The sequence below is a fragment of the Lepidothrix coronata genome, unplaced genomic scaffold, assembly GCF_001604755.1.
Source record: "Lepidothrix coronata isolate B3197 unplaced genomic scaffold, Lepidothrix_coronata-1.0 Scaffold94, whole genome shotgun sequence".
In the NCBI taxonomy this organism is placed as follows: domain Eukaryota; kingdom Metazoa; phylum Chordata; class Aves; order Passeriformes; family Pipridae; genus Lepidothrix; species Lepidothrix coronata.
This window is the reverse complement of record NW_016690274.1, coordinates 2143285-2162878: the sequence shown is the minus strand read 5'-3', so window position 1 is coordinate 2162878 and position 19594 is coordinate 2143285. Positions and strand designations below refer to the sequence as shown.

The 19594-nt window shown below is 36.9% G+C and overlaps 1 protein-coding gene across 2 annotated transcripts in view; it reads left to right on the top strand.

Annotated features, from left to right (window-relative positions):
- ESR1 (estrogen receptor 1) overlaps positions 1-19594 on the top strand; it is a 164950-nt gene that overhangs the window by 33459 nt on the left and 111897 nt on the right. Inside the window, exon 1 of one of the 2 annotated variants that reach the window (XM_017821975.1) lies at positions 19110-19137. The exons of the other annotated variant lie outside the window; for it this stretch is intronic. The gene's annotated coding sequence lies outside the window, so the exon portion shown is untranslated. Of the gene's footprint in view, positions 1-19109; positions 19138-19594 lie in introns of those variants that run through there. 2 annotated transcript variants of the gene reach the window in all.

Below are 19594 nucleotides of genomic sequence, written 5' to 3'. Positions count from 1 at the left end.
CCTAATTTGGATGATTGCCCATTTTCCTATACAAAATAGCTCAGCTTATTGCCTTTTTTTAAAATTTACAACCCTACTCCTCCACAGGGCATACCACTTTCTGCTTCATTGCTTTCCTACAGTGGATCACCCAGAGAACATTCTACTACATTGTATTTTTTGTGAATTTGGATGCACTAGGAAATCTAACTGAAATAATTGGTGTCTTCAGTAATTAATTAAAAGTTTTTAATTAGTGATCTTCCTCACTTAATTCCTTCTAACCCTTGAAAATTTACCTTATTCTGATTTGGCTTCAATAACATGAGATTTTATCCTAGAACAACTGTTTCATGGTTATTCTGAGTGGATAATTAAATGTATCTGAGGGGTTTTTAAAAATTGTTCATTTTTTGTTTTATTGGGGTTTTCTCTCCCCCCCCAAATTTGTATTTCAAATTGTAGTGATTATGATTTATATTCAGTGAGTGCCAGTTTCTATTTGCTGTTACACAAATGCCTCCCTTTTGCAATTTTTCTAAAGACTGCTCCCTTTCTAATTCATCTGTACTGCTTTTATAACTAACTTCACTAGCTCCAGAGTTGTTTCTTAGTTTTCATATTTAAGGTTTTAAAATGTTCTAATTTAAGTTTGAAGCCAAACTACTGCAGTCTTCAATGAGATTAGAATGAATCAGCTTATAGCAATGCTCTGTTTCACTTATGCTTTCCATTTGCAACATTGAATTTTGCCACTAACCATAATGCTCTATCATAAATGCTGATTGCAGGGGCATCATAGCAGTGATGCACTACTTTGTTCGTTGAAAACATTAATTCTGGGCAAATCTGTGCATGTTTCAATTAATTCTCTCCTAGTCATTGTGACAAGAATATTATTTTCTTCAAATTAAAAACCAGCAAACTCTTCAGAGACTTAGTGGGTTAAGCCAGGAAAGGAGTGTGACAATCAATTTACCTATCTACAGTGACTCATAATCAAGTAAAGGCAAATTTATTTGTAGAGAAGTTTGTTCAACCTGATCAGAAATGCTGGTTTTGTCCCTTTTCTGGTAGGATTTAATTTGACTGCAAGAAACTTTTCATTCATTTAGATATTTTGGAGCAACAGCAGTATTGTTCCATGTAAATTTGTACTAGACTTTACAATGATCCATCTGCTTCAAAGTAAATAAACCCTTAGGTTGTTCTCATATTGTCCTTGTGGACCACACCAATGAACTAACTCAAAATTGCATCTGTACCACATAGTGCTGGGACTCATGTCACCCATGCAGCACCAAGCCACAGTTCTTAACATGTTTCATGTCCTGGATAGTGAAAACACTGTCTGTGGAAAGAGCATTGAGGGAATCAAGCAACCATGATCTGCCTGTGCAATATTGTGACAAAAAGAACTAATGTAATCCTTGGATGTTGAAACAGGGAAACAGCATGAATGATTGAGAAGGGTGCTTGAAGCATACCAGCACAGAAAATACTGTTTCATTTGTCTATAATTTTAGAAGAATGTTGAAAAGTTGAAAAACAGGAACAAAAATCACTTGAAATCTGTAAAGTTTTAAGAGGGTACAGGATCTCTGTTTTTCAAACCTTTATAACAGCTTTAAAGAATTTTCACATTCATAAAGATTTTGCTGAACTGTGTTCATATCACTACACAATAGCAATAAAACTTTATGTTTTCCTGCATCTCCTCTTCTATTAATCAGATACGCGTCTTTACAGGACACGATTTAGTCTTGTGGCTATGAATATTCCAACACATCTCCCAGCAGGGTAAGAGAGGAGGAGAGAACAGATGGGGTTTAAACAGTACAGCCAGATTTTAATTAGCACCTGAGTAACCACAATGCTACTAAATTATAATAAAGAAGAAATGGATTTGATCTTGCAATAGGTATGTTTTTATGATGAAATAGTATGGTCAGATTAACCTATGTCTAGATGAAGTTTTTTAAACATTCAGTTTTGTTCTCAAAATAGTATTTCTTCTGGAATCCCTAGGCACATTAGGGAAGGCAAGCATTCAACATTTTTTGTGTTGAATCACTTAATCCAACTGGCATTGTAGAAAATGTTATCTGAATTGGTTGCAGAGTCACCGAACACCGTGGTGTCTTCCAGAGTGGCTGAAAGCTGTGGCAACAGACTGATGTCAGTGATTTGCATATCTTTAGATAATTTTGTCTGTACTGAGAAAAGCAAATTACGATTAATAATTTAAAGTTTTATCTAGAATATAGGCAAAAGATATTTTGTAAAAATTGCCAAACAATCAAGTATTATTTTTAACTCTGTACATTTTTTTTCTTTTTTTTTTTTTTCCCCTTGTGAATTCAGAATAATGAATATTTTATATGGTAGTTTGCCTGGGGCTCTTTCAGTGTACTAGGAGGATTCCTCTATGGAAAATGACTGCTGTTGCTATGTAGCTACAAGAAGAACATAGCACAATTGGAAAATATGTCTTAGGGTAAAATATTTATTTATTTATTAATTTATTAAATCACTTACAGTGGCCTTCAGACTATTTTGACTAATCCTACCCCTTCTCAGAGCAGTTTCATATGGTTCAGCTGCACATCCTCCAGTGAAACGCTAGGACAGATGCCTGGGCTATAGTGCACTTCTCCTATGCTTCAAACAATCTGTGTTTAACAGGAAGCATTTACCACCTCTGAGCAGCAAACATATGATTGCACAATTGGCTAGCAGGATTATCAATTGAATAGTTTCTAGTTTTCAAAAGTTGCCTTATTTCAGTTTCAGATTTCTTAGAATTTTGGATCCTGTGAAGTTATGTTCTATGTAGTGGTAACCTTTGAGTCATACACTTTATTGATGGATGATATTCAATGAGAAAACACGCTTAGGCCAAGAAACTGGAGACCATTATCTCTCTTTTCTAGGTTTTGTCCTGCTCTGTTACTGACATGGTATATATTGGACAAACCCTGGAACTTCCCTGTGTTGCATAAGCTAAAATGTTAATCATGTTTAATGTTTATAAGTGTTTTGAGAACACTGTCTAGTGCTAGCGTATAAACTGTGTGGTAAGACTGAGTGTGTGAGCGAGGCATTATGCACTTACAGGATATGTATGAGACTGGCACACAGATAAGTGAAAAATTTTGGATGTGTCAGACACAGAAGGGTCATGGATGAATGTTTTTTTATTCATTGCTGTAGCCTTCTTTAGTGAGGATAAGTAAACAAGCTAGGAGCAAGCTAGCTTTTCATGGCATTACAGCACCAGAGTACTTCTATGATATATCAACCATGCAATTACAGCCATATATGTAAAACTAAGTTAAGCTGGGTGATGTGGCAGATTCACTAGAGAAGTCATTTGTTTTCATCACTCTTCAAAATATTAAGGCTGTCCTGGTACTTTAGGCATTAAAATAACCATTAGTTGGAAATTGGGCAGGAAGCAAATCATTAGCAAGGGTAAACATTCTGGTGAAAAATAGTTTCTGTTTTTCAGTTGGAAAACCATAATTCATGTAAAAGCAACACCTTAACCCCTCTACCCAGAAAATAAGAGAACACTTTGTAGTTATCTTTCTATGTTTTGCATGTGTTAATGGCATTTCCTCCAGGACCATAATGAGAATACGGAAACTCTCTTTCTTTGACCTTACACTTGGCTCTGTGTTCAAGGAAGGATGGGTTCAGAGAGAGTTATCAGAAGTATAAATCTTGCTTTGTATTTAATAGTTTGATCTAGTGATTTAATGAGCAATTTTTCCAGATTTTGTCTCTTTCACAGGCAGAAACTTTGCCTAATTCTGCCAAGGGATGGCTATGGACCTTGCCCCAGCAGGTTTCTGAGCCTGCTGTTCTCTCTTGGTGCTATATAGCATGTATACTTTGCATGAAGCTGTTTGAGCTTAAATAGACCTCAGGAGAAATCATTTGTCTTCCTGTATTGTTTAGGTTGTGCATTTCAGTCTTCATCTAAAACTTATTTTGTGAGTTTTATATGAAAGCAGGCTTTGAATAAATCACAAATAGTTCTGGGAGCAGGACCAAAATGCAAGTTTTCATTTTGCCTGGTGAAATTTCTAACCACCAGAATGCAGTCTTCCTTGTATTCATACTTTCATCACCTAAAAATAAAATAATAAAGTAAAATAAAGTAAGCAACAAACTTTTGTTAAGCTTTCCTTTAGTGTATCGCTGTGTTAGATGTGCTCAGAGCGCTCCTTCCAAATTGTCCACAGAGAATTTTAATGCTGTTTTGGCTCTTCTATGTATCCCAGCCTGCCTGAGTCAGGAAACTGGGAACCCAGTTGCTAAGGGAGAATGGCTTCAGAGCTGTACCAAAGGAGAAAAGCAATAATTTTTCAGATAAAGCAGGGAGATGTTTAGGTTCCTCCAGGGGTCTTCAGAGTTGATTTGATGGGTCTTTTTGGATTTAATGAAGAGATTGCATAGGGACTAAGTTTTTCCAGTTTTTCTGTTTTTCCAGAAAGAGAATGATGCCTAGACCATGCAGTGAAACTCCAACAAATTAAGTTCAGAACAAGCAGAAGGAAGTAATTTCCTTTGTAGTAGGTATTTGTGAGATTCCCTGACAAAGATTGTTACAGATAAAACCAGTTTGTACAGGTTGAAGGGAGAATCAAATATCAATGGGCTGATCAATGTAAGCACAATTGCCCGTGAGATGTAACTGCCAGTTGCCCACATGTGGCTGCTTCAAAGATTGTACGTCTCCTCTGTACATATATATGCCTGCCTCATGTAGTGTCTTGGGTGTCCCAGAGTGACCCAAATGACGTGAAATGGCTATATTTAGGCTACTGAATTGCATTCAAAAGGACTTATGTTAGGTATTATGTGTAACAGATTATTAACTATATGAAGTGTGTGGTATTTTGCTGTGGGTCTGAAGGAACTTCTGTATCCCAAAAGCAAGGACTGCTAATTTGACCTGGCATTATACACAAGCATACAGTTCAGAAGTTTTTTCAAGAATATTTGGAAATAAATAAAACAAAGTCCATTCCAACTCAGAATATTTCATGATTCTGTGAATAAAGCTTGCACAGTTTGGCTTAACTATTAATCTAAGATGTGTTGACAGAGTCACCAATGCTGTTTGGCTCTCCTCACTAATTTCTTCAGGCTTTTTGTCAGTACCAGGTACTGATGTAGCAAAGCCAAAAGATTCAGAAATTTTATTTTGGCAATTTAAGCTGATCCAGAACCGAAGAAAATAAAAATTTTGTACATATTTAGATATTGGAAATGTAAGAGTATTTAGAGATATTTTCATGTGTTCAAAGTGCTCTAGATGTGTTACACATACAAAAATGTTATGTTGTTTTGTAACTCTGTTCACATCTAAAGATTCTGACTTCTGATTTTCCTTAAAATGCAGGTTATTCAATTGATTAATTTTTCTGTTGGCGTAATATTTAATTACCTAGTGACAGGCTGTAAATGGAGCAAGATTTGAGTATGTAGCTAGAATTAAAAAAGGAATTCATGTGGAATTCAAAGATTCTGGAAAACAAATGAGATGATGCAGTGACAGGCATTACTAACCACTTAGCTGCAGATATGCATCTCTCTATTTATTTGAAGAGATACCTTACCAGTATTTTCAAGATTTCAGCTTCTGGGAGATGATCAGGCCTCAATGTTTATCAAAATTGGTGCTCCATTTCTGTCTCAAAGGCACTAACCTCTCCTTTTGGAGGCTGGTTTCCACAATGTTACATGTACTTCATTCTTTGAGATGAGATTATACTATCTAAATTTTCATACTGAAATTGTTCACAGTGTTCTCTTTTGATTTCTTCTCTCCAGGTCATGTTTTTAAGCAACCTGAGCTTATGAAACTTTACTTGAGAAAATACTTTGCACTTTAATTTGGTTGTGCTATAGTTTCAATCAGAAAGGATGTCTTAATGGAGCTGCTTTGGCTTAGGAGAAAGGAAGCTGGTGACATGAAGCTATTAGGTAACATCTAAAATACAAAGTAAATGGCTCAACTACTTGTGTCTCATGTTCTGTGTAGGTCAGATGTATTGACTTGTGAATGCTATTGCAAGATCAGCGTATGGGGTTTTTTAGAAAGGCTGAAAAAATTATCGTTTCAGGACTTTGCCTAAAATCAGTATTTTTGTATTGTGTTATCTGAGCATCAGACCCTGGTTTACTTATTACAGTGTTTGTAGCTGTAATTTTTTTTAAGCAATTAACTCCATGTTGATGTTTTTTAACATACTTAGGTAGAAGTAAATAAAATACTATAGGATGAGGTAGTTCTTGCCTCTAAATCTTCTCTTGAAACTTGATGACTTTTGATAGAAAGCCTGTTTTGTTTTGTCAAATGTGATTGTGAAGTTGCTGTATCTCTTAAAGGAAGAGAGCATGAAGTGCAAGTGAATACACTTTGTCACTGCTCTGTAAAATCTAGAATGTGTTTAAAATTGTAAGGTTATTCTGTTTTCCTTTGTGCACTTCCATCTATGAGAGTGAAATGTGTCATTCATAGGTAGAAGTGTTACAGCATATCCCTGGTAATTATGGATGATATCTGGAAGGTTAAAATAAATGACAGTTTAATTCTTCAAAACAGAAACTGCACTTGAGAAAAGAAAAACCATTCAGCTTTGCTAGAGTTCAGACATTGTTGCTACAGTATATTTTATGTTTGTTTTTTTTCTTGAATTCATAAGTATTAGTAATCACTGAGAGATTCTTGTCAAAAATCAACTGCTAATTCTGTCAGTAAGGGTGTATAACAGCATTTGCTCCTTTATTTCCTCAGAATCAACATTTTGAAGCAGAAATCCCTAGCAGTGGATTTTTCCCCCTTTAAATAAGAAGGGCCATATTGTTGAAAATTTATTAGAGGATAATCTGATTAATTTTATAGGGATTGTTTATTCATTGATTTAAGTGAAAACAAAGTCAGGCTCATCATGCAAAATTGTCACTTTTTCAGTTTAAATAAAGTTCATTCAGTTTTATCAGGCGTGGTTCTATGGAGTTTGGATACCTCAGATAAAATAAATAGCCATCTGCATTCAGCATACATTTGTTTTGTCACAGAGCAGGTGTAGATTTTTCATGGTGTTTTTATTTTGCATAAAAGTGTGTTTTGTGTTATTTGATCATGAGCAATGAATAGCAAGTTAAGAATACTATGTAGGGAACAGTGGGTTGAACTGCCTGGGAAAATAAGTTGTGTCTGAAGTCATTGAACAAAAATTCCCACTGGTAAAGTTATATGCTGGAAATTTTTGGAACATGGATTCCACACTGTGAAGTTGGAGATGTCTTTACGACTCATCAGTGTTCAACATATGTTGTGGACTGATGAGCAACAATTTTTGTATATACTGCCCAAAATACAGCTTGACAGCCATTGCAGTCTCTGTGCACACACAGCATCTACACTTTACTTGAAATTGCTGTCGTATTGCTAAGCATAGTCAAATTACATAATAGGAATGAACATAACCCCTGTCTCATTTCTAAAACTGATAAAACTGATTTATGGTATAAGCTTAAGAAAAACACCTGTTCTATACTTGCTCGTAATTCCTTTTTCTCAGTAAATATGTTTCAGAACCACACACAGTCATTCAGTGGATCAGTCTCTCAAAAATGGTTCACTGAAATGTTTATGAGAGAACACAAATTAAATTTCATCCCAACTAGAATTATGAATATTGAGGGATAAAATTTTGAATGGAAATAGTCACTTGCACATTCTTTCAGATGTTTTATTTATTTATGTTATTATGTGTCAGGACCTAGATTACATACAAAAATAGATCCTAGCATTTTTTTAATATCCAAAGACTGAAATGTGGGGATTTGTGTGAGTAGTCACGGGTGCTATGCCTGCTATGCAGATTTTACAGACCAGAGTTCATATTACAGGTATGGAACTCTTCTGGTTAATGAGAAGTCATCATATGATAGTAGAAAGCAAGGGCAAGCGTTTTTCTTCTTCAATAGTAGATGTAGGCTTTCAATGATAGTATGATAATAAATATTCTTGCAATTTGATCTAGTGATGTTCAGTCTTTCTCTGAAAAACCCAAACACAGGCATACAGGGGTTACTGCTATATTAAAGCAAAGTGCTGATCTGTTAGTCCTAGTATTTTGTCTCTAGCAACCTTTTAAATCCTATGGAAACTACATTTAACCAAACAAAAAAGTCTTAATATTCTTAATACTATGGATGAACAGTTTTTGATCTGTCACACAACCTGTAATTTTTAGTTATAGATATTAACTGTATATTTATTTCACTTTAAAAAAAGAATATTATGTATTCTAATTAAATATTTCTCTTCTAGTAAAAGAAAAATCAGGACTCAGTGTCATTGTGGAGTCAAATAATTTTAGTAGTAGTTATTTATATCATTTTTGTAAACATTGGCCAATTACAAATATTCAGAGGTTCCTCTTAATTAGTTTCCCTTTCTCTTGGTTTTTTGCATAGAAATGTGGAAAAAAGTGAACCAAACTTCCTCATAAAACTTGTGAAAAGCAAAATACTACTTGATCTTAAGCAGAGACCACTTTTTCTTTTGCAGACAATGAATCTTTAGTTAAAACAAATTTTTTTATTAAGGACAGCATAGTATAATACAGATAATAGAAAATAAATAAGCTGTGTAATAGATATGTGCAATCCATGGTGTATTTGATTCAGTTTCATCATGACCAGTGTGAATGTGTGGTGGACAAATATACCTCTGACAGTTTACATCCTTTGTGCTTCGGCTTGTTTTCCTTGAGTGCGCTGTTAAATTAATCTAAGGGCTTGCTGCAGTTGAACAAGGTGGTCTCCCTCTTCATTCTGGCCTCGTGCTCCTGCAGTTTCTCCTAATCTGGCTCAAGAGTTGCACCAGTGTGATACCTTTCTAAAACAATAAAAACTTTTTGCTAATGTCAGTCTCCAATGGGAAGCATGGAAAGAAGCAGGAATGCAAAGGCAGGAGGAAGGATATAACCAGTTTTGTCAACATTTCACTGCTAAATCACTTGAGCTGTACTTGAAAACTATTCTTTTTAGAACCCTGACAAGCATGAAAGATTGACTTTACAGGCTGGCTTTCAGAAAGGCGAATTCCCTGAGCACTGAAGCAGGCATATGTTTCCTCTGTGCCTTCCAAATGCTCCTTTGACCATTTCAGGTCAGAAGTGCCCAACTACTCACTGTGTACACTCAAGTCATGCTGAAGCTGCTGGGAATGAGGCATGCCCAGGTTTTTGCATTCTGCATTGCTTTTGAACTGTCACTTAACAAGCAGGTTGCAAACCAGTCTTTTGTATCAAACCTAAAAGCCAGGAGCTTTAGCTATAAACATAAATCAAATACACCCAAGATTATTCCTAGACTGCTGGACCAATTGTCCTGCAGTAGCTTGCATCTGCACTAATAGTTTCCACAAAGTAGTGGATTAATGCAAAATAAATAGTAGTAACAATTCTGTAACTTTAACATCTCAGCTCAGGAATAGTTTAGGGTAGTGCTGTTTGGCACATGCCAAACTTATCTCATGGAATGTTACAACAGTTAATAGTACAATTGAAGAGAGTCTGCAGGTATGTCCTGTTTTCACTAGAATAGGAACAGCTTTGAGCTTTCCTGACCGATAGCTTACTAAAGGCAGTACTTTCCTGAGGAAGATGCTTTCAGCATCTTCATTGTCACCTCTTCGTTGCTCAGCCACCTCTGATGAGGGTGGCTGACACTGGCTTCTGCATGCTGAACTCTTGTAGGGGCTCCAGCTTTCCTGATGCCATTCACAAAGTCACCACATTGATTCTAGGCTGTAATGTGTCACCAGTCCATATAGCTCTAATGATGGCAGGGCTGTCTGTACTCAAGGGAGAAGAATCAATAGGATCTACATTACTGAACATTTTTATTTCTTGTCAAGAGGCCTTTCTAAGCATACTTATCCTGTTTGAAGAAATGTGGTAGAAAGAATTGTGCAATATCACTGCCTGAATCAGTTCATATATGACACAGTACAGAGTAACTTGGTATAGAACGCATTGTAACTGTATTAGCAGTATGCTGTCTGTGAGACTGGTTAACCTTGCAGAGCATGGCACTGTGCTAGCAGCAGTCTTTCTCCACATTTCTCAACTCAGAGAATGTGGCATAAATGTGGCTTGGGAGTCTATGTATCAGTTGTCTTTGCGTAGTACAGATTTGCCCTTTCTCTCTGTTGTGTTGCACAAGTGATGAATTGCTGAGGTTTTGATTATGGCAAGATCTCATTCAGGAATTATTAGGAATAATCTATATCTTAGTTACACAATAAGAAATTAAATTTATTAATTAAATTTATTGGTATTTCTCCAGGAAAAAAAAATCACTTGAAAAGTTAGGTTCATTTACCACAGGTGCAAAAAGTCTATGGATAGCAGCGTTTGCAGCTTTTAAATGTTTTGCAGCTGTAACCTCATTTTCCTGGAAAAATGGCAACTAGTTAATATAAATTCTGGTTTTTTCTATAGTTTGAAATCAAAGCAAATAACAATAATCTTATATTTGACATTTCTAATGCCAGTGATTGCTGTTCATTCTTTCTGGTTTTCTAATTCATTAATAATAACTTCTGTGGCTTGCACACCATTGTGCTAAATAAGTATGCTACTATATATTTCACACATCCTTATGGATGGGAAACCTGTTGCTCTGATGGACTTCTGAACTTACAGAAGAGCCCGTAGTGCGAAAGAATACAGAAGAATTAAATTATTGACTGCTGTGTTTCAGGAAGACCTCCATCTTGTTGCACAAAACAATGAAAATGGTGGAAGAACAAATAAAGATAGGGGAATGCTGAAATAATAAATAACTTTGACCTTTTTTTTTTCCCTTCTGTTGGCATCCAGTTACTTCCTTTGATCTTCCCTGCCTTAAACAAGCTAATATCAGCCAAGAGAGCACAACTGTTACTGAATCAACTAAGGTCCTATTTGTTCCGCTCGACAGATGACAATGCATTTTTGTCTTTCTACAGAAGCTTAGAAGTGACTTTGAAAGCTTTCTCCGATGAGAAGCCTAGGTTTTTTCCTACACTGGTTTTCTTTTTCTTTTCTTCTTTTTTTTTTTTTTTTTTTTTTTTTTTTGGATGGGTTTTATTTCCCATCTCCTTGAGACAGTGTTCTGCTGATGATTGTGTCACCATTTTCTGTTTGACTGGTTAGACAACACTGAAGTTGTATGATTTTGTTGTTGCTCATGATTGTTCTGGCAAGACCTGAAGGCTTCAGCAGCTGTAGCATATATATTGATGCTTCAGTTACATTATGGTTAGTTTGTGAGAGTCCTCTGTGGTTGCTTACTTTGTAAGTCCCTGATTTTTTGTGAACAGTTGCTGTTAGTGCTAATTCATTTGTTCTGCATAGGTTTGTTGCATTTCAAAATATTGAATTGTTTGATAGCTTGAACTAAAGCTTTAGAGTTTAGAATGCAGACTTCAGTTTTATTAAAAAATACAGCCTTGAAATGGAAGCTGGAGATACATTATCAAGTCTATTTGAATTTTGTGAAGAAATGGAGACACTTGTTCTTTAAGGGTGCTGTTTTCAGTCACTAGTATAAGCCTGGATATTCCAATCTGCGCTATTAAGTAAACATTCTTTGTTCTAAGTATACATTGTACTAAGCACAACGAGAACCTAATTTCTGATGGTGATCTTAGGTGCTCCTGAGTACAAATAATAACCCTTATAGAACTAAATGTTTTACGTTGGCGGTTGGTTCAGGTTCCACTGATCACGCTTGTAGGCTTGTTAAGTCAGTTTTAAAAATTCTCGGGAGTAAGGATGATATACCACAGAACCAGAATTTTTTAAAGTATGCAAGTTATTCCCAAATAATGAGATATAACCTCTGTGACTGTTAATTTTGGACTTCTCTAATGGTTGGAGATGATGTGTGTGTAAGGATCAGAGATTTAGGCCCTGATCCAGAAAAGCACTTAAACTCGTAACTTACTTCAATGTGATCAGTTCCCCTGAAGACAACAACTGATTCAAATTATCACAGAAGATATATAGGACAGTCTTGTTTAGGACCATGTATTTAATACAATCCCTATCACATTTTCAAATAAAAAATGCAAACATATCAGAAAATGACTTACAAGGATTCATTTCAAGATCTTTTTTTCTAGAGTTATGTGCCAGATAGATGACCAGTGGCAGCAAAGAATCACTCAGAAGGACTTCTGCTCTCAGTATCTGGTAGATAAAAATGGGATTCTGAAAGCACCAAGACTTTTCCAAGCCATTTGAGTGAAGATTTATCCAGGGTCACAATAAGTATAGCTGTCTGAGGTGACAGGGTCAGTCTCATCACAAAGGCCTTTCAATTGGAGGATCAGCTTCTAGGAATGAAATGTGTATATGTTAAAACCAAATATAGTATATTTGCATACCATTAGTGAAGAGTAATGAGTGAAGAAACTAGGTCATGTCATCATATTGATTTTACAATTTCTTCTCTTTGGGGCTAGGCTCTACTTTCTAAACACTTGGACACTCTGGTCACTTTATTGTACATGTCCCTGCATCATATGTATGTATATATGGAAAAACATTGACACAGGGAACTAGGCCCATGGAAGGACACTTTGGAATGAGTCTTTTGATGGAGACAGCTATCTCCATATAAAAAGACAGCTGATTTTGTTTTGTGGAAACCACAAAATATGGCTGATTATTTATTGCTGCAGTTTCTGTGAGTGTTCAAACATAGGTGTGTCATTGATGGCTGAGAACAAGTGGGCCCATTCCTGAGGCAATGGGCAGCAAAGATGTTTTGGGGAAGGACTGGAGTAATTTACTGAAATGCTGAGAAGGTATAGCGAGGCCAATAGAATTGCTTTTTTTCCTAACTTGAATTATTATAGGGAACTGAGACTAATACACTATTCAGGCCAGTAAGTAGATAAATTAAGGGGAAGATTTAATTTACTCGTAGAGCTTCTTTAATTCCTGACTAATATAGGGAGTATAGCAGACTGATTAATAAAGGCAGATTTCTTGACAAAAGAGCAGCAGAAAGGTTGAAACTCTGTGGGAGAGGGGGAAATAGGCTATCATCATCAAAGTAATTAATCTCTTCTGAGTATTTTGTTGCAAATCTGTTTATTAGGTCCATAAAATCATAGAATAAATTGGAAAGGATGTCAAGATATAATCTAGTCCAAACCTCTGCTCAAAGAAGGTTTAAATCAGGCTAGTCAGGGACTCGTTCAGTTGAATCTTGAACTCAAAGTTGAGTCTCATCCTCAAAGGACAGGGAGTTCCAGTGTCTATGGACAACCTCTTCTAGTATTTAACCACTCTTAAGGTAAAAAATTATACTTAATATCTAATCAGAATATCCCATGGTCCAACTTGTGTCCTGTTGCCCCTTGGACTGTCACTGTGTGCCTCCAAGAAGTTTTTGTATCTGTGTTTTTCTGTACTCTTTGCTCAGATGGTTGTAGATAGCAGTAAAGTCTCACTGAGCCATCTGAGGCTATCCTTACATATTCTGACCAGCTTGGGGTCTCCAGACCTCAGGAAGACTACAAGGGTATCATGACTTTATGCAGGGAGAAAATTAGAAGTGCCAAAGCCCAAGTAGAGTTTAATCTGTCTGCTGCCATAAATGACAATAAAAGATGTTTCTATAAATACATTAGCAACAAAAGGAGGCATCTCCTTCTTTTATTAGATGCAGGTAGGAAACAAAGGATGAGGAAAAGGCTGAGTTACTTAATGCCTTCTTTCCTTCAGTCTTTAGTAGTAAGTTGTCTTCACTATTACCCAGTTGTCCTCAGTGTAGTCAGCCCCCTGAGCTGGAAGACAAGGGATGGGGAGCAGAGTGAAGCCCCCATAATCCAAGGGGAATTGGTCAGCGACCTGCTGCACTATGTAGCCCCTCCCGGCGTGTGCCATGAGCGCGTGGCCCCGGGCGGCCCCGGCGGGGAGAAAGGATAGGGGGAGCTTCGCCAGTGAGGACTGTGCCCTCGTGGGAGAGGAGAGGGAGAACGTTGGAGCACACAGAGGTTTGGCGGTCCGGTTTGGGGGAGGGGTGGGATGTCTGGTGGGCCGTGGGGGTCCTCGGGCTGGTGGGAGGCCGGGCAGGGCAGTTCCGTATGGAGTTTATGGTGTGTCGCGGGTGAGCAGTGCGTGGGAAGATCTGTGGTAACACGGTGTGGGGAGGATAAGGTCAGGGTGGATAGAGGGTTCATCTGGGGGACTGGGGGGTCTTGACCGGGCTGGGGCCTTGGGAAGTACCCGAGCCCTGGGTGGGTGCGGGGGCTGGAACGGTTTGTTTTTGGCTCACCTGTGGCTGCTGCCCAGGTTCAGGATGTTTTGGATATATTTACTGCGTTTTGAATGAATGGTCAGGACAGAGGGATGTTCCTGGGTATTTCCCTGAGACTGAGCATCGATGGGTGGCAGAAAAGTAGGGGGTGAATGGCTAGCCCCAATCCGCTTTAGTGGAAAGAAGCCTGTGTACCCCTTCACGGTTGCGAGCTATGCTGGCGATGGTACGTGCCTTTGGCAGGGTCTCCCATGCCAGACAGGTCAAAACCGCAGGGTTGGATATAATATATCCATGGGCAGGATGAGCCTGCCAGCCTTCTGGCAGTCATCCTAGGAGAAGGACAACTCTAACTCCAAACCCGAGCAGATGGAGCTCGTTTAGCCTTGTAAGACATACTCAAGTCTATGGGGCTCAATGGGATCCACCCTAGGGTACTGAGAGAACTGACCGTAGTGCTCACCAATCCACTTTCTGTCATTTATCAGCAGTCCTGGGTAACTGGGGAGGTCCCAGTTGGCTGGAGGTTACCAAATGTGATGCCCATCTACATTCAATTTTTCTCTGATATAAACAGAAAAAATTACTATAAACATGGCATACTAAGCTCCCATTTTGCGTTTCAGAGCTCATTCTTGTTTTTATATGAAGTTAGATCCATGAGAAATGTTCTCTTAGGATGTTGTGTTTGTTAGTAAGCAGGGAATGTTGCTTAATCTTAAATCATGGTATTGTTGTTTTTCTACCAATGGATATCTTTGTTCACAAGTAGTTCAAATTTTGTGTGGGAAAGCCGAGAAATGTCTTTTTCCTTCGATTTTTCGCATCCCTGAAAACATATGCTAACTCTTTGAAATATCAGTGTTTGCTAATATCTTTTGAGTTTGTCCAGAGTACTCAGGTATTTTGGCCCATTTTATGTATGTAGTAAGTAATTTATTCTGTATGAGTTGGGCAGAATTATTCTTTTCCTCTCCCATCTTAGGTGCAAAAAACTGGAAAAATGAGCAAACTAGTTATATTACAGCATGTCTTCTACTCCTTTAGAAGAGAGTACATTTCTACATGCAGTTCTCCCATTTTGGTTTCAGGAAACTCAGTCTGTACATCTAGGGACTGGACTTCAGTCTTATAACTGGCACAGTTATCTGCATTTAAGCCCAGACTCCTACTCTGCCCCAGAAGAGTAATGAATGGGGATAACTTTCTGTAGCTGTTCTGGTTTGGACTGTAGCATGTCACTCTTTTGGGAAGTTTTGTGCCAAGTCAAGTCAGGACTAAGATCTGAAAGAGGAGAGAACGTGCTTAGCCAGGAAAGAGCTTTTAGAAATCTTGACTCTAAAAAACTTGCAATTTTTTCAACAGTAGAAAAATTGGCCAAATGTGGATGGAGTTTCAGAGGAACAGGAAAAGGCAGTTCTGTGACACACAGTGTCAGGTCCCTGCCAGATTCAAAGTTCCTGCTCCTCATTTGCTGCATCAGAAGGATTTCCTGTTTAAAAAAAGAGTTTCTAGAAGTTGCTAAGGAGGGAAAAGAAAAAAAATTTCTCCCAATTAGCTCAGATGCTTCCAAATTATTATGTCTGCGCTCATCACTGATGCATGACGTTTCCACCTCATTGGCTAAAGTCTTATAGCATCACAAATAGCTCTAAACAAAGTCTTAACATTTAAAGCATTAAATACTTTACCAAAAAGCTATGCCAACATCCAAGCCTAATTTTTCTCTTGTTTACACAGATAATTTCAAAGTATGTAATGTGTTTTTCACAAAAAATATAGATAAAATTGAAGGTATATTTAAATGTTGTAAATTGAAAAAAATATGTGTGGAATAATTGTATTCCACAGTTCCCTGTTTGGAATAGGAACTGTTATGATCAAATGTTTTCAAAGTCCCTACTTACACCTGATATAGAAAAGAAGAAGCTCCCCTTTTCGCTGTAAAACCAACTTAAACCAAAAATTTGGGATTAGAGAAGTTAGGCCTAGCCTTTTGGTGCCATGACTAATTTTGGTAAGTTTTTTGGGAGTAGGAGAAAAAAGAAGTATACATCTTTGTATCAACTTATAAAACTCTAAATGTTAAAACCTCCCAATAACAACATGAAGAACTTATCTCTCCTTAGAGCCTGAGGAATTTTTAAGAATGCTTCTTGTTTGCCTAGTGGTATCAAGGGCTTTAATTTTTTAAAATTTTTTTTTTTCCCCAGAGATTTATAAAGCTGTGGGGTAGGTGGTGCTGTTCTCCAGCTGTCTATCTTGAGGAGTTTCCTCACTGGAGTAAAGACAGCACAATTTCTCTGTAATGTTACTGTGGAATCTTGGAAAAACATAATGTTCCTCCTGCTATGTGCAATAGAGTCTTAATTGCAGCAGCTAAAAAAAGCTTCTATCTTTATAGCTGTGGAACCAAAGCGACGAAGTTTATGGTCTCTCACTGTCAGCAGGTTTATGGAAAATTTATAGTATGTGTTTTAAGTTCTGAGTTTGCCATTTTTTGTTGCTATACTTACTAAAGCTAATGCTGAAAAATGCCTGTTACAGGATAGAGTTTTGCTATCTTTTAATTTGCCTGTAATTTTAATAGTCTTTGTATAGTATTTTTGTTTTAATCTTCTTTTCCCTCAAACTGCTGTTTTATCTTGTCCAAAACACAAAGTATGTTCAGGCCCTTTCTTTCTTTCTTTTTTTTTTTTTTTTTTTTTTTTTTTTTTTGTTTTGTTTTGTTTTGTTTTGTTTGTTTGTTTGTTTTTGTTTTGTTTGTTTTGTTTTGTTTTGTTTTGTTTTTTTTTTTAAATATATCTATTCCTATTGTTACAGCCCTGACTGGCTTTCAGGACTTGTAGTCAATAGGAAATTGCTGATGCTCATGGCACTGGAAATTCCCCATCTTCCTTCGAGTTATTTAGATAAGTTAAAGTAATACTTTTTGATATTTTTTTATTATCTATTCTTTCCTTTTTTTCTGTTTCCCAGACCACTTTACTGATGCCACAATATTTGCTGCCAGTGGAAGTAGACTACTTTTGTTTTTTTTTAAATTATGTTCTGGTTTTGAAGTGTTGGACTGATGGTCCAGTCGCGCCACAATGCACTGTGCAGTTTAGCAGATTAAGTCTGCCTACTTAATCTGATCACTCTAGTTGTCTGTCAACAAATTAAAAAAAAAGTAAATTAGAAGCAAACTGTTTATCAATGAATCAGAATAAACAAAATTTGCTTTTAGAAACTTATCTAAATATTTTTCATCTATAAATGATGCTAATTTAACCACAGAGCAGTAGAAATGTGATTTAGTTTTAATGTTACTACATTAGGCATTTTATCAGTGTAATTTAGAGTAAATTCCATACTCTGGAAAATCTGAGTTGGGCACTGGAACTCTGGCCTATCTAGAAAAGGAAAACAGAAAGGTTGCCATTTTAAAAAAGGGAACAAAGGATTTAATCAACCACTTTCATTTATCTAATCTATAAATTTCTCATTTCCGTGAGAAGAGTAGTGTCCGAATCCTCACTGTTTTCACCTCAACTAATTCTCAGTAAAAATCTCTGTGTATGAAGATGCAATTTCTGCTTTGACCTTCCTTGCTAACATGTCTGTAGTGCTCCTCAGTCACAGTGGACTGCTCCCTCCTATTTCTTCAGTTTTCCTTAAATACTGTTCACTTTCCTTCTTGTGTATGCATAAATTTGGATGTATCGAAGTCAGATTTTATTTGCATACTCTCAAACTTCAGAAATATAGTAAACACCCCAATCTATGCCTGATATAAATTTAGCAAATCTTCAGAATTTTTAGAACCAGTTGTGCACGCTCTACTTTTACGTGTCTATGATAGACGACTTTGTCCTGTAGTATGTGATCAGTAACTCCAAAACAATATTAGACCTTCATTAAGGTAAGAAAAATACATAGGGCAGCTTGTCTGCAGCTGAGTGCACATTGGTGGAGAAATTACCAGATCCAAGAAGGTAGATTTGCCATTGACTAAGTATTTTTGAACACATTTGTCTAGGACTAGAAATGAAGATGCTGCAGCCGATTCATGTTTTTATTTACTCTCTCTTGTTACTACATGGGATTTAAAAAAAACAAAACAATGAATGAGGCAAACCCTTCTGTATGAGATCTGCACAGTTTTAAAGGCATACATGAAGTGGGATTTAGCAAAACCAAATCTTTGCATAAACTTTGTGCTAAAAAGCACCAACTGTTATTGCTATATGCTGTACTAATTTCCATATTGCAATATTGTCATATTCTAGAACATGTAAAATCTGATATGTAATAGATCAGAGTGATCAAATTGGATGGTGAAGTAAGTCCTGACCTTTAAGCACTAATACCGAGTTTTAGAAACCTAGATCTCATTTTTCTGGAGGGTGAGTCCACAGACAGATGCATCTAATGCCATCTCTGAAACAGGGTGAAGTAGCAGTGTGTGTTAATTTGGAGCAAGCAGCATGGTTTATATCATATACGACAAGAAAAAAACCCCTCTAATAACTTGTTGCATTTCATAGGCTTTTTATATCTAAAAATCCCATATATAGTAAGCAGAATAAAACCCTGCATATCTTTCAGTATGCAAAAATAAAAAATTCAACTTCTTCATGGGATTTGGCTTGATTAACCCCCAACCTCAGCTTGCCCATTCTTGCTCTCTCATTTTTATTCTACACGAAAAGTAAGCCAGACATTACAGGATGGTATCACAGAGGTTCTCAGCCAGTCCCCAAGATCTTGTTGGTGGTATTCACATTTTTTTGTTTTGAAATGTGTACCAGGCTGTGTGCTGCACAGGTACTGCAGCTATCTATTGATGAGGCCTTTTAGTGAGAGGACTGTGGCTTGTGAAAAGCTGCTCATAGGATCCCTAGTTTAACTGATAGGGAGCAGAAGTGATGGTGGTTCAAGTTAACCCTATAGTGCGTTTAATGCTGTTAGCATGTGATGGAAACTTTAAATATTTGTTTCCCTGAAAACATACCGTGCCCCAAAAATAAGTAATGAGGTTTTTAAAAATTGCATGCAAGGAGCACTAAGGTTGCACAGGACACACTCAGAAGTCAGCTCTCTGTTTGCACACTTCTATCTTCCGTCTTCTGCATTCCTGTTATGCTGGAGCATTTTATTGCATGTCAGTGTAGTAATTCTAACATATCATGCATGTTAGATAATGCTAGATAAAAATTTAAAGTCTATTTTGTAGCACACTGTAGAAGTGTATGCTTCTTATGGCAGGCAGAGTCACATTAAT